We start from the raw sequence: 13,541 nt of genomic DNA, 5'->3' as shown, positions 1-13,541 counted from the left end.
GTACAAAATAGATCCAGCACCATTTATTGGAAAGACCACGTTCCCCCTTCAGCAGGAGAGCAATGGCCCCAGCGATGTCCATATCCCATTCTAATTCCAGAATTTATTAATATGTTACTTTACACGGAAAAAGGGATTTTACAGAAGTGACTGTATCTTGAGATGGGAGATTATTCTAGATAATCTAGCTGGGCCCAATGTAATCATAAGCATTGTTAGAAAAGGTGGAGGGAGGCAGAAATGAGCAGCAGAGGGAGAGTCCACTACAGAGGAGGACGTCAGCATGATGCAGCGTGTCGAGGTCTGGAGCAGCCATTGCTGGCTTCAAAAATGAAGGAAGGGGCCTTGAGTCAAGGAATGCAGCTACCTTTAGAACCTGGAAAAGGCAAGAAAATGAATTCTCCCCTAGAGCTTCCAGAGAGGAACGCAGCCCTGACAACAACTTAATGTTAGCCCAGTGAGACTTGCTTGAGTCAAGGAATTTCATGGCTTGACATCAGATTTCTGGCTTACAGAACTTTAAGATAATAAATTTGTGTTATTTAAAGCCACGAAGTTCATGAGAACTTGTTACAGAAGCAAAGGGCTAATATATGCCACTGTTTGTTGTAAATCAAGTGGCCATGTTGGGATTCTAGTCTCTTGTTTGGTATTTTTGTTTAAATCGGAGTCCACACCAAGTAGTTGCAATCGCTGTAGTTCTCCAGCTCGTCCTGGCACGTGGTGTTCTCAGGTCCCCAGCTTGCTCCTTTCCTTCAGGCTCGCTTTGGATGCTCTTGATGTCCTTTGATGATTGTTTGTGCAGTCAAGCCTGAACTTTCCCTTGTCCTTTGAGAAATAATGGGTTTTCTCCCCTGTCCTTTTAGAGAAATCTTCCTTGACCAAAGGTCATAAAGGGTATTTAAAAGATTTAAAGGTTTTCTTTTACTAGTTAAGACCTTGACCCATCCGGAGTTTTCAGGCATTTTTGCATGTGGTGGGAGATAAAATCCCAATCTCACTTTTTCACCCTGCAGATAATACAGCACTTTCCCAGGTCTCCTCATTGACTACTCTCCTGTCCCCTAATTTGCCATGCTCCTCTGTCATATATCATGGGTCTGTCATGTAGGACTCTGTTTTTGGGCTCTTCTCTTCCCTTCTCTCTCATTGGTGATCTGTACCACTACAGCTTTTTTTTTTTTTTTTTGTCAAAGATGGCAAAAATGCAGTATTTTGATCACTGTCTCTCTCCTCACCACCCACCCCTCTGGTTTGGCTAGGAAGTGCGTTCGTGTGGCATGTAGCCCAGCAGGCTGAATCCTGCTTGGGGCTTGATGAGCTTCTTGGATGTGTGAGTCAATATTTTTGTCAATTTTGGGCCATTATTTTAGCAAATATTTTTTTCTGTCCCATTCCTATACCTTTTCCTCCTTATCAGGCTCCAGCACACATATGTTAAACCTTCAATATTGCCCATCAGGTACCAGCACTATCTCTGCCAGCATTTTCCTCTCCATTCTTCAGACTAGACAATTCCTACTGGTCTGTCTTTAAGTTCACTTAATTTTTCTTCTGTCACCTTCATCTGCCAGTCCCATCCAGAGTGATTTTCTCATGTCAGTTACACACTTTTCATTTCTATCATTTTCATTTGGTTCTTTTTAACATCTTCCATTTTTTTGTCAGAATTCCTTTTCACTCACAGGCTCTCTTTTCCTTGAATTGTCGAGTATCTTAATACAATTTTTTGAAAGTCTTTCTTTGTCAAAACTAACACTAGGCTCAGGGTTGATTTCTACTGATTGCCTTTTTCCTTGATTATGGCCACATTTTCTCTTTTCTTTGCATGTTTAATGACTTTTTATTGTATATTGGCTATTGCAGCATCTCTAGATTCTGTCATCTTCCCCTGAAAAGGACAATGTGTGCTTTTCCAAGGCCAGACCCTAGAAGACTGCAGCTACTGCCTTCCTCCCCTTTGGATTTCCTCTCTGGTGGAAAGGCCGCCTCTGGGTTAGAAGGACACTCAATCAGCTTGGGGAGAGGCCCACCTGAGGAACAACCAAGGCCCCCTGCCAATGAGCAGCAACGCTGGAGTAAGCTATCTTGGCAGCCCATCTGTGGCCTCCGTGGAGCCTCTAGATGACAGTAGCCCTGGGCAACCAGAACTATCCAGATCACCCACTCCTGAATTCCTGACCAGAGAAACTTAACGTGATAATCAATGTTTACTGTCGTCTTGAAGCACTGAGTTTTGGGGTGATAGGATCCTCAGCAATAGGTGACTGGAACAGCCACGCCTAGAGAATGTGCTGCTCTAAGGTGCAGCCCCAGTGCAGATCCTGGCCATCGGCCCTGGAGTCACAGCTGCCCAAGAGATGTGGTACATGGGGCTTGGCTGGGGTTTGCACCCTGGCCTGCTCAGAACTTCCATTGCAGTTGTTCTCTGCTAAGTCCAGGGGCCTCACCCTAAGCATGGGCAGCCAGGGACAGTGGGGCATCTCAGACTCTCCCCTGCACCCTTGCTGCTCCTCCAGAGCTCTGCCGCTGGATTCCAGCTGCGCCACTGCCCCTCGGCTCAGTGCAGCAGCGTGCCCTGGCTGGACTCCAACCCCCTGTGCCATGGTGGGAGCCTGCCAGAGAGCCGGGTGATGCAGGTGTTCCTCATGCACTTCACTGCAGTCCTGCCTTCCTGTTACCCACACCTGAAAACAAATGCCTCATCTGTTTTGTCCATGTTAGGTGGTTTCCAGTGACAGGGCCACTCTGGTACAGGAATCTTTGTTACAGCCCACAGTGGAAGTCTCAAACAGATTTGCTTTAAGAGATCTTTTCTACATTTGTGGGAAAACTGGTGAGCTCTAAATCAAGTCTTGAATTTAGCTAATGGTCATGGACCAACGTTCCCTAGTTTTGACAAAGTTACCATGCAAATATAAGGTGTTAACACTAGGGGAACAGGTGGGCAGATTCTATATTATCTTAGCAGCTTTTCTGTAAATGTAAAATTATTCCAATAAAAAAGAAAGGAAAAGGATCCTTCAGGTGGTGGGGCTGGAGGGGAGGAGAGTGCAGGCTCCATGTCCTGTGTGGCTGCCCAAGGCCCGCTCTGAGTGCCCTACTCAGGCCAGTGAGGTCAGCACCAGTCCAAAACAGAAGCCCTAGGAGCCCCCCAAACTGTTACCAACATCTCCCTGCAGGCCAGGAGCTCAGGAAGTACTCTCTTATTTCTGCTGTTCTGGGTTTAACTTCCCACAATTTTCATAATTAGAAAGAGAAGGGCTGCCTTAGCACAAAACAGTGTTTCCTCACCCAAAGCCTAAGGGAGGGCTCCCCGCGCGCGGGGCGGGGCGACACGGCGATGGCCGCCAGTCTTCCCACCACTGCCGTCGGTTGTCTGCGGCCCGGAGTGGCCACAACCAAGCGGCAGGGCAGGCGGCCGCGTAGTGTCAGGAGCAAGACGCAAAACCGGAGAGGCCCCCAGAGGGAGGGGCCAGAGCAGGGGGGCGGGACCCCGAGGCGCGCGGCCAATCGGGCGAGGCGGGGCGGAGCGGCGGAGGCCGCGGGCCCGCGGGCCCGGCAGGTCTCTAACCCCTTGGCTCCAGGGCTGGGTCAGCTTCCTGTCTCTCCGCCAGGATGTGCGCGTTGGCCTGCCCCGCACTACGGGGCCCCTGGCTTCTGGAGGGAGGGCTGCGCGGCACGTGGAAGCAGACCTGGAGGAGGCCCTGACCTGCTACAGCCATCCCTTCCTCGCTGCTGTTCCCTGAAGTGGGTACCGCTCTGCCATCACATCTTACACACACGGGCCTCAAACCCTGCCCAGGATCGTACAACTAGTAAGAGAGATGGTGTGAGTTGAATGGTGTCTCCCAAAAGATCTGTCATGTCCTAACTGTGCAAGGATGCGACCTTTTGGAAATAGTGTCTTGCAGATGTAACGGAGTTAAGACAGGTCATTAGGTGGGCCTAATCCAGTGGCTGGTGTCCTTAGGATAAGACAGGTGGACACAGGGAGAAGGCTGTGTGGAGGGAGCGGAGTGACGCCCACACAAGTCAAAGGGCACCAAGGCCTGCCCACTACGGAGCCAGGGAGAGGCAGGGAAAGATTCTCCCCAGAGCCCGGGAGGGAGCATGGCCCTACATACACCTTGGTTTCAGGCTTCTGGCCTCCAGGACTGTGTAGAAGTAACTTTGTATTGTTTTGTGGTAATTTCACCACCGTGGCCCTAAGGAACGGACACACTCGAAGGGAACCAGCACTGGAAGCCTGGCAATCCAGTTCTAGGCAGCATTGCCACCTGGAGATAAACATGGGGCTGTAAGTTCTCTCCAGTGGGACTCAGCCAGCCTGGCAGGGCATTAAGGCAGGCTTCTGGAGGAAGTGGTATCCCTGCAAAGATCTGACATGAAGAGAGAAGTTCTGGCCAGGGCTTGCTCAGAGTGCATGTGTGCAGCTAAGGGATCATGTCCAGTGAGGTTCAGCTTAGCCTGGGGGCTTTGGGGAGAGTGCTGGGCTGGAGATAGGGCTGGATGTCCTCCCACCTCTTGAAAGTCCAACGCAAGACTGGCTGGGGAATGGGTTTCATGTGAGGGGCACTGGGAAGCCATAGTAGGCTTTTAAGCAGGTAGGGTGACATGGTCAGTTTGTGGTTAAGAAAGCACCCACTCTGCTTGACTCCTGGCTCAGTGCAGAGAATGGACTGGAGGTGGGGAAAGCGGGTGGGGGGAACCAGTGAGGAGAAAGCTGCCTCCTAATTCCAAGTAGGAAGCTGAACCAAGGCCCTGGTGGTCAGGGGGCAGATCGTTTAACAGGAGAGGGGTTTAGGAAGCAGAATCCCTGGGAGGGATGGGGCGGAGATGAGTGGACTCTCCTGGAAGCAGCCTTTGTAGGGGAAGGTTGGTCTGCAGTTGCCCCAGGACTGAACCCAAACCTGGCCCTGGGCTGTGGTTTGTGGAGGTGACCACTGAGACTCTAATGACAAGCACCTCTGGCGCTCCCATAGGTCAGCCCCAGGGCAGTCAGAGAGAGGGGTGGGCAGACAGGGTGAGGAGGCCTTCTGTTCAGGCCTCTCAGCCGGGACTTGGGCGGGGGGGCTTCTTAGACAGGTTTCTGTCTCTATGCCATCTCCCCTGTCTGACAGGGATCCCCACTCTCAAGAAGGGTTGGCCCTTGGGACCCTGAGGAGCTGGCAGTGCTGCCCACTGGCTCCTGGTGGCTACAGCTGCTGCTCCTGTGGGCTGTTCAGAGGACTGAAGTAGTCCTAGGGCTGAGCAGGAGCTGAGGTAAAACCAGGCCTTGGGAAAGGCAAACTTCCAGCCTGGAGAGCAGAGTGGGCAGTATTGGGAAGGGGCTGCTGAGAAGGTCTAGGGGTGAGAGGCCCCTGCCACTGCCTTGCTTGGGTTCTGGGCCTGCTCTGGGCTGGGGGATGGGCCTTCGTTCCCTCTCCTCCTTGGAGGCAGGGGCCGCTTGGGGCATGGGAGGAGGGGTGGCTTGAGACTGCCAGTTTCCACTTGGAAGCCTTCTTTATTTGGCCAGGGATGGAGAAAGGCTGGGGTCAGAGTGCATGCATCCCCATGGAAACAGCAATGAGCCTGGCCCCTTGGGGACCCTGGTCCTGGTGGGGGATGGGGCTCCTTCAGCTAAGGGGCCTGGGCCTTGCCTTTGGCAGCAGCTCTTATAGGGAGGTGCAGGTCATGAGCTGCAGGGCCTAGGGTGATGAAGTGCAGGGAGGCAGAGTGGGTTTCAACCAGGGCCACACAGAGAATGTGGAGGGGAGAGTGGACTGTGCATCCAGTAGTTGTATGCCTGGAGTGGGTGGTTAATGGCCAGGGACGGATAACAGGCAGTCAGAGGTGGTCAGGGGAACCTCCATTCTGCTTGACTCCTTGTTCTGGGCTCTGGTGCTGGTCCCATGGCCAGCAGGCAGGCCTGGGGTCCCCTGGTCCTAAATGCCTTGTCCAGGTTGGTCCTGGCCCAAAAGGGTGAGGCAGAGCAGCAGATGGGAGCCCAGATGGACAGCTGAACCCCCACAATCCTGGGCAAGGTAGCCCTGCATTGTCTGCAGTCATCTCCCCTGAGTATGGAATTTTCGTTTAGAGAAGTGACAATAATCTCAGAGAGACCAGAACAAGGTTTGGCCCAATCTGCTGCTGTCCTTGAGTGTCCTGCACACCCCTAGGCATAGGGCTTTGCCTCCTAGCCCTTGCCCACCTGAGGCCTTCTGTCCAAGAACACCTATTCTCTCAGCCTGCAGTGCAGGGGAAGCTACCCAGGCTCTCAGAACTTCCAAGCTGTGTGTGTGCCCAAAGAGTTGCCCCCAAAGTACTGCCCACACGTGGGAGCCTCACATGCTGATGAGGGCCTCCTTGCCCTGGAATCTACCTGTTGGGGGCTTCCGAAGTCCTGTGAGGGCCTCTTTCTTCTTTGCGTTGATGGACAGCAGGTCACTTGCTCTCCATGGGGCAAGGCCCCAGATATGTGCAGGACTAGGGGCTGTCTAGCTGGCTAGACTCACTGAAAAGGGTTCAGGACCTTCACGAGACAGCCAGGCTGGGCCCAGGGAGACCTACACTGGGCAGGAAAAGACCAGCCAACCCCAAATAACTTTCTTCAAGAAAATCCAAACACACTTGCATGTTTGAATAAATTTACATACTGATTGCACTATTCTAAATGCAGGGTATTTTTGGAAGAACCTTAATTCCAAATCTTGGAAATCAAATGAGATGGGGTGGTATTTGTCTTGTACTGGAAGGATTTAAAAGGTGCTGGGGAGGCAGGAAGTTTTCAGGCTTGTGCCCCAGAGGGATCTAAGACCTGCAAGAAGGTACCTGTTCTACTCAAAGCCAGAAGGATACAGCAAAATGCAAATGTGAACCGGCCTCCATCCAGCTAGACACCTCCTGGGGCTTCTCGTGGCCAGAAGCAAGTCCTGGCAGTGACCGCTGGTGTCTCTGCTGGTTGCTCAGGATCCCCAGAACCCTGCAAGGGTTAAACACAGAGCAGGACTTCACCAACAGTCCTTGGACAGCGGGTGAATAATTCTGTAATCCCTTTCAGCTGAAACACTAGGGAGGGTGTCTGCCCACCCCAGCTTGCCCTAGGCCAGTTCCTGCTTTGGTGCTAAGCAGATGAAGCTGGTATCTGGTTGAGGTAGGGAGTATGAAGTGTGAGCTTCTCTGAAGTGACAGTTTCCTTCCAGAGTCCTGCACTAGCAGAGCTGACCAGGCCTTTGGACCCCATGCCCTCAGCCACCAGGAAGGCCAAGACCTGCAGTAAGGTGGTTTTTTGCAGCTGAGGCAGACTCTGTAGGAGCTGGCAGCTGGAGGCTGGGCAGGAAGCCCCTCTCTGAAAGGAGACCCTAGTGGCACCACTTCGTGGCCATCACCCCACCCCACTGTCTTCACCACAGCCAGAGTGATCTTTCCAGAGCTAGACTCTGACCACTGGCTGGCACTCCCCGCCTCGCAGCCTCACTAGAATGGCACATCACCCCCCGCAGTTTCAGGGACTGTGTAAGCATCTGCCTGGGAGGAGGGGGGATCGGTTGACCCCACGCTCTGCAGATATTCTGCAGGAAGACCACTACGCCACCGTGCAGGCCAGTCCCTCTCCGGCCTCTTTTCCCCGTCCCCTGTAGCTGCTGAGTCTGTAGGAGCGTAGGCGTGGGTGGGGACTTTTGCGGCCTTCTCTGCAATCCCGGCGCGCCCACCACAGTGCTCCCCTACGAGTTCCTACTGGGTTTCGCTCGCAGGGGCATTTGGAACTTGACCTCCGCCTCCCAGAGCCGGGTGGCCTGACCAGGCCCCCGCCGCCGCGCTGCCTGTCCCGGGCGCTTTCCTCCTACCCGCGAGGCAGGGCCGCGAAGGGGCCCTGGGTGCCGGGCCTGGGACCAGCCGGCACAGGCCGCGGGGCGCGAGCGGGCGCCCGGCGGCGAGGGCTGTGGACGCCGGGGGCCCACGTCCGCGCGCCGGCGGGGGCGGCCGCGCGCGGCGGGCTCGCGCTCAGCGCCTGGGAGCGCGGCCGTGACGTCAGCACGCGCCGCTCGCTCCGGCCTCGCGCTCCCAGCTCTGGACTTTCGCCTCACCGCCGCCAGCGCGCGCCCGGACGAGGAGCGGGAGCAGCGTGCGCGCTCGCCGCTGTTAGAAGCGACTCTCGAGCCCGGGATCCCGGGGTCCCGCGGCGCCCGCCCGTGCGCGCCCGCCACCCCCTCGTCGGCCCCGCCCCGCGCCGATTTGAAAAGCCCGGCCGCGGCCCCGCGAGCGCGGTAGCCAATCAGCGGCGCGCACTTTCCCGCGGCTTCTGCGAGGCGGCGGCGGCCCGGCGGCGGCGGCGGCGGCGGGCGGGAGGCGCGGGGGCGGGGTCGGCGCCGCGCGCGGAGAGCCTCGGCCTGGCCGCGCTGCGCCCGCCGCCGCCGCCGCCGCCGCCGCCCCCTCCGCGCCCGCGGCCTTCCCTGCCCGCGGCCCGGCCCCCGCCCCGGCCGCCGCCGGAGCCGCCGCGCCCGGAGAGCCGCCGCCGCCGCCGCCGGAGGATGCGACGCACAACAGGTCACTGGTGCCGCCGGCCTGGCCGCCACGGCGGGCCGGGGCCAGGGCCGGGGCGAGGGGCGGGGGCGGGCGGGGACCGGGCGGGCGGCGGCGGCTAACGGGGCGGCGGGCAGCCATGTTGGGCCCGGCGGCTGCACCTGTGCCGGCCGCCCGCGGCCTTTGTTCGTGGGGCGCCGGCGGGCCGGCCGCCTTTGTGCAGCGCGGGCGGGCGGCTCCGTGGCTCCGGCCGTTGGCGGCGCGGGCGCCGGGCCTTGGCAGGTGGAGGCGCGGGCCCGGGCGCGCGGAGGCCTGGGCGCGCGGGCTGCGTCTGGCGGGCGGCTGCGCCGCGCTGCCGGGCGCCTTCCAGCCGGGCGTGCGGGAGAGGCTGGTGCTGAGCGTGGGTGGAAAGCGTGGACCGCCGCAGCGCCCGGCTTCTCTCCCTGTGTGCCCAGAGCGGGAAGTCACAGGTTTGACATTCAAGTTGAAAGTTAGTATCACACCCGCCCTGCGGACGGGAATCAGTAGGCAGAGGGGAGGACTGCGGGGCGGGCGCTGCCGGACCCCGCGAGGCAAGGGCTGGTCGGAGAGGGCGTGAATTCGGCTGGGGGCAGGGAAGTTCTTCGGGACCCACGCTGTGACTTTGAAGGCCTTGACTTTTAAAGGAGTTAAGCAGCAAGATACGTGTTCCTTAATCACTAAACAACTTAGATACCTCAAGTGGGTACCACGCATCTATTAGGTTGACTCTATTTTATGTGTTTTTAAGTACGTTATTTCCACATAATGGAAAATGTTAGAAGCCACACCATCTCTGCAGCTGGGACTTTAAGTCTTTTATTTTTCCAAATGTTTTAAATGTCTTACATATTTAAATGTGATGAGAGCATCAATACTAAAAAAGCGCAGATCCGAGCAATAATGAAGCAAGTCCAGTGAGCACAGCTCTCCTCCTGTACTTGATGTGCGCTCCTGCACCCCACACCCGCCCATAGTTCAAATCTAAACTGCCTACTGGAAGTGAAGAGGACTCATGCCTTAAGCACGATTACTTTGAGTCATTTCCTTTCCTTTTCTTCCATTTTCTCAGACGCCCCACAGCCTTCAGTTTGGGGCTGATGTTTGGTAAAGGGAGGTCTTGCTGTATACAGTTGTGAGTTTGCATAAGCTTTTGTGAACAACTCTGATCTATTCAATACAAAAATCCTCCCCTCCTGACTCCATTATTACTAATTAGACTGGTCTGTGATTCCAGCAGTATCAGATAAGTAACTTTATGAGTTTTGAAGAATGATGGGCAGTTTATTCTTGTGTGTGCCCATAAATAATCACATGAAGTTTGTGGAAACACACAGGAAAACAAGGTAAACAAGCTACCAGTGTGGCAACTAGGCTTACGGTTTTTATGCAGCCAAGCTATACAGAGCCATCAAATAGGACCTGCTTGAATATAAGGACCCAAGTAGAGAGGAAGTGAGAACTGCAGCATTTGAAGCCAGGTATTAGAGACCCTGTCCTCCTTAAGGAAGAGTAGGTAGAAACTTCCTCTGATTCAGAGGGCTTCCCCTCCTACAAGTAGTCCAGCTTTTAAAAGGTTTACTTATATGGCAGAATATAAACTAGTTGATTACTTCGATTTTTGTGGGTTGATGTTTCAGTTATTAAAACAAGTACATGTAAGGGGAATTAGACTTAAGAAGTGCTGATATGAGGATAGAAAACACTGTAATAAAACGTGCTCTATGCCAGATGGGGAGTTCTTGTCACCAGGCACATAAAAGGATGTGCTAAGATGATGCTGAAGCTCATGATCTGGATTTATTCTGCCCTGCCTTCTTTAATCCAGACAGATAACCTTTCTAAGTGGACATTTTAATTAATCAGTGGAAACTGAAGATACAAGGCTACATCCTCACTTCTTCTGCTATACAGGGGTTCTCTTTGTTTTGGTGGACTGCTTGGATGTGGAATGTATGCAGTTTCAGATAAGCATCATAGTCTCCTGTGCTTCACTGTTCTTTTTTGCTGGACTTCAGTAAATATGTCCTTATTCCTTGAATATGTGGTGCCCTGTCCTGACTGTAGGCTTCTTTGTGGACTCCTGTTGGGTGTGGACCACTGCTTGTCCTGTCTAGTGCCGAGTACCTAGCCTTTTAATGGCCATGTGTGTCCTTTCTCCCCAGTTGGGTGAGCTCTTGGAGTTAGCAGTCTCACAGCCTGGGCAGCCTAACTTCTGCTGGTGCCTCCTCATGGCTCGCACTCAGTAAATGCTGAATAAATGGGCATATGACTTAGGAGAAACAACCAACCATTTTAATGCCAGCATTTGGCCTCTTTGCCTCTCTTTTTTGTAAGCCATGCTGGAGCAGAAAGGGACCCTCTGGAAAAAGCTGAATATGGAGAGTTAAGGGACTGGCCTAAGGTTACTCTGCTTTAATTAATGAGCCAAGACTGTGTTTGCCAGGCAGCCCTGTTTCCTTTCCTTTTCTCATCATAGCTAACTCTAGTGTTAAATAAAAATTATGCAACAGTGCAAGCATGTAAGTACAACAAGTATAGAACAGACCTGTACTCACCCTCAAGATGAAGCAAGCAGTGATATTTCTACTGTAGCTCTGTGTATCACCAACAAGGTGAAAAGAAAGTACAAAATAAAAAGCAAGAGGTGACATGGAAGTTCTAGAGCATGAGGCTCATACTTTACAAACTATCCTTATGTGATTTGTTAATTTTGCTATAGGAATGGCTATTCATAGTAAGCACTTTGGGGAGGAAAGTTGGCTTCCCAGGAACTCATCAGCATTTTGCATCTGTCTGTTGGTTGCAATATAGCTTTTTGAGGGAGTTGATTTGATGACATTTGGTTTGCTAGTTATGAAATCAAGACAGCCCTCAAATTAGTTCTGCTCTTGTCTGTCCTCCAGAAAGCAGATAGCCACAGATGAGTTTTTTCAAGTTATCTTAATTTCTGTAATATATAATGGTTTCAACAAAAGAAACGAGTACAGAAATTGCAAAGTGTCCATTGAGCTGAGTGCTGGCCTGTAGCTCAGAACCCCCTATAGTGAAACTTCCCTGGTGGGTATGCAGGGAAACAATGTTTTGTCTTACTGGAAGGGGTTGGGATCTCAAAGTTTAAGTTGACTGGGTTGTCACTGAAAGAGTCTCTTTGAATTAAGTTTATTTTGCTGTTAAAGAGTATATTTCTATATCAGCAGTGTTTCCACATTTTGATTAATTTTTCAGGTGTGTTTTGCTGCTGTCTGTGGAGGCCGACTCATCAGAAAGCATGATCTGACTCCAGTTTTCCAACCCCAGTCAGCTCTCTGCACCCTGCCTGGTCTTTCTAAAATGAACATGGTCAATAGAGGCTCCACTCCTCATGGCTCTCTGTTGCCCTTTGGGGTTCAAGACCAGTCTCACTGGCCTTTGCTGCTTACTGCATTTCTCGTTTTGCCCTCACCTGGTCTCTCCTCTGGTCTCTGGTAGCTGCGCTTTTCCCTGGGCCTCTTTGCAGGGCCCCAACTCTCCCCTGCCACACGCTGTGACTGTGTGGGCCCAGCGCAGCTTTTCCTATGTTTCCTCTGTTTGCTGTCAGCCTGGACCTCCCTCCCAGACAGCCACCTCGAGTGCCTTGCCTGCTGCCCAGGGCCCTCGTAGGCACACCTCGAATGTTCTGTGCTTTTGACTTGCTCTCTATTCTTGCTCTGCTTTGAGTCCCTCAAGCCACACTTGGCCTCAGGCCGTTGCACTTGCTCTTCCTTCTTCCTAGAATGGTCTTCCCCAGACACCTGTATGGCATGCTCCTTGTCTGCCTTTAGGTCTTTGCTCAAACTTCCCCTTCACAGGCACCTTTTCTGCCCACTGGTTTATAAAATACCCCATTGCCGTCTGGTACTCCTCATCTGTCTTAGCTTTTTCCCCATGGTACTTAGCCTCTGACATTCTGTGTTTACTTATTTGTCTGTCTTCTGACTACATTGAGATGTCAGTAAGGGTGGGAATTTTTCTCCTTTTGACTTTGATTACTGTCATACCCCCAGTGCCTAGAACGGTATCTGAGTGACTGGCAGTCATTCTGTGGCTTCTTGAGTGAATGGACCCTCAGCCCCTTGTACAATGTCCAGCATATAAGAGGCCTCAGAAGTGGCTTGGATGAGGGGGGTGGTGTGAGCATGCCTGCCGTGTGTGAAGTTGGAATGGTGGAGGGCCATGGACAGGTGGCTGAGGCCAGAGAGGAGGCTTGTGCACCAGAATTAGAGAACAGTCCCAGGGCACTGGAGGCAGGGGTGGGAGGGGTGAACAGATGCTAGAGAGAGGGTCGAAGGGGCATGGATGGGCTGGGGCACAGCACGGGGCTCAAGATTTGAGAGAGCTTGCCCCTGTGATTCTGGTATTCACGATGAAAAAGATTGGGTGGATGGGGCACCATTTTTATTGCATTGTGAATTGGTCAAAAGGAGGTGGGCCTAATTTTTGATCAACCTCTGTTCCTTCCAAAAAGAAGCCCCCATCTTACCTCCCAGGCGAAAATGCATCCTGGTGCTTTAGTGCTCACCCAGAAGTGGGAGCTCCCTAGATGTTGGTGTGTGGCCCCCTTCCTGGCCAGTCCCTGGGCTGCCCCGGGAGCTCACTGTCCTCTGCTGCAGTGCCAGTGACAAGCCGTGCTCTGCCTCACGGCTATGTGTTCCGTTGCTTCTTCATACACTGTCCCGGTTGGCACTACTGTGCTCTTTCAGCCCAGCTTCAGTGCTCGCTCCAGTGTTGCCAGCCCTGCACCCATGGCACTAAGCACATTTGGGTCACTTTTGCTCCCAGGTCCATCCTGTTTGTGAGTGCTAGGCCCTGTCGTGACAGCACATCATGTGGGCTCTTGCTCCATCTTCTCTGGAGTATGAGTTTTTCCAGGTGAGGGCCCCCTGACTCGTCTTCTGGGCTTGGGGCAGTGCCCAAGGGTACTCAGTTGCGAGTGGACATAGCTTTTGAGTCTTGCTTTCCTAAAGGTTTTTATTTCATAAAAATGGGAATTCCGAGTT

The 13,541-nt window shown here is 53.4% G+C and overlaps 1 protein-coding gene across 11 annotated transcripts in view; it reads left to right on the top strand.

Annotated features, from left to right (window-relative positions):
- The window catches only part of NSD2 (nuclear receptor binding SET domain protein 2), a 98,891-nt gene that overhangs the window by 6,059 nt on the left and 79,291 nt on the right, over positions 1–13,541 (top strand). For 7 of the 11 annotated variants that reach the window (XR_008997664.1, XM_057502044.1, XM_057502049.1 and 4 more), the window contains exon 1: positions 8,384–8,529. The gene's annotated coding sequence lies outside the window, so the exon portion shown is untranslated. Of the gene's footprint in view, positions 1–3,617; positions 3,751–8,383; positions 8,530–13,541 lie in introns of those variants that run through there. The other 4 variants (XM_057502045.1, XM_057502054.1, XM_057502046.1 and 1 more) reach the window with 4 other exon arrangements.

This window comes from Manis pentadactyla, chromosome 5 (genome assembly GCF_030020395.1).
Source record: "Manis pentadactyla isolate mManPen7 chromosome 5, mManPen7.hap1, whole genome shotgun sequence".
NCBI lineage: Eukaryota > Metazoa > Chordata > Mammalia > Pholidota > Manidae > Manis > Manis pentadactyla.
This window is presented reverse-complemented; position numbering and strand designations above follow the sequence as displayed.